Source organism: Leptonychotes weddellii, chromosome 7 (assembly GCF_054177405.1).
Source record: "Leptonychotes weddellii isolate Sample4059 chromosome 7, ASM5417740v2, whole genome shotgun sequence".
Taxonomy (NCBI): domain Eukaryota; kingdom Metazoa; phylum Chordata; class Mammalia; order Carnivora; family Phocidae; genus Leptonychotes; species Leptonychotes weddellii.
Genome location: NC_138375.1, coordinates 76,973,137 through 76,974,124, shown reverse-complemented (window position 1 = coordinate 76,974,124; position 988 = coordinate 76,973,137). Strand labels below are relative to the sequence as shown.

At 34.8% G+C, this 988-nt stretch overlaps 1 non-coding gene across 1 annotated transcript; it reads right to left on the bottom strand.

Moving 5' to 3' along the window:
* Positions 1–368: 368 nt before the first annotated feature.
* Positions 369–474, bottom strand: LOC115940172 (U6 spliceosomal RNA). The gene has a single exon (XR_004074967.1). It is a non-coding gene; the product is annotated as a U6 spliceosomal RNA (small nuclear RNA).
* Positions 475–988: the final 514 nt, after the last annotated feature.

Below are 988 nucleotides of genomic sequence, written 5' to 3'. Positions count from 1 at the left end.
TACAAGTATTGCTACTCCAGCTTGCTTTTTGCATTCATTTGCATGATAAATGCTTCTCTATCCCTTCACTTTCACTCTACATATGTCTTTAGGTCTGAAATGCCTCTCTTGTAGGCAGCATACAGATGGGTCTTTTTTTTTTAAATCCATTTCTTCACCCTATGTCTTTTGATTAGAGCATTTATTCCATTTACCTTCAAAGAATTATTGACATGTATGTATTTATTGCCATTTTGTTACTAGTTTTATGGTTGTTTTGGTAGTTTTTGTCTGTTTTCTTTATTCTCTTGCTCTCTTCTGTCACAATTTATTGGCTTTCTTTAGTGATGTACTTGGATTCCTTCCTCTTTATTTTTTGCATATCTATTAAAAAGATGGAACCCTTCACAAATTTGTGTGTTGTTTTTGCACAGGAACCATGCTAATCTTTTCTGTATCATTCCAATTTTGTATATATGCTGCCAAAGCAAGCATGGCATTATACCCTTTGAGAAAGGAAACTACCTTGGATAAAATTTACTTTAGTCTGTGTGGGTCCTCCTCTCCCTGAGGGTACCACCTAGTTTAATTTATGTAAGGTAGGTTAAATTTGAGCAGAAACCTCATTAAAACTTATTCCTATTGACTGGAAGAATTAGCAGACTGAATTTGGTTTTGCAAAAAAAGCTGGAAAGTGAGGGAAAATATCAAGGAGAGAAAAGGGTCATGGTGGGGGCAGGGTTCACAATTTATGTATCCTCTTTGCCCAAATTGTTGGCTAATATCTGAATAAACATGTGTGGGTAAAGTCTAGTAGTGGTACAAAAGAACATCTACAAAGCTAAAAATAATTAGCAAAGACTTCAGCTGCTTTCCATAGCAGGGTTAATAAGTTTTGAGTTTGAAACCAACCAATTTAGATACCTAATAAAACAAAACAAAAAGCAAAGAGCAACAACAACAACAAAAACCCCAGCATTCTTCAGAGGTAACTAATATATGGCAGAAT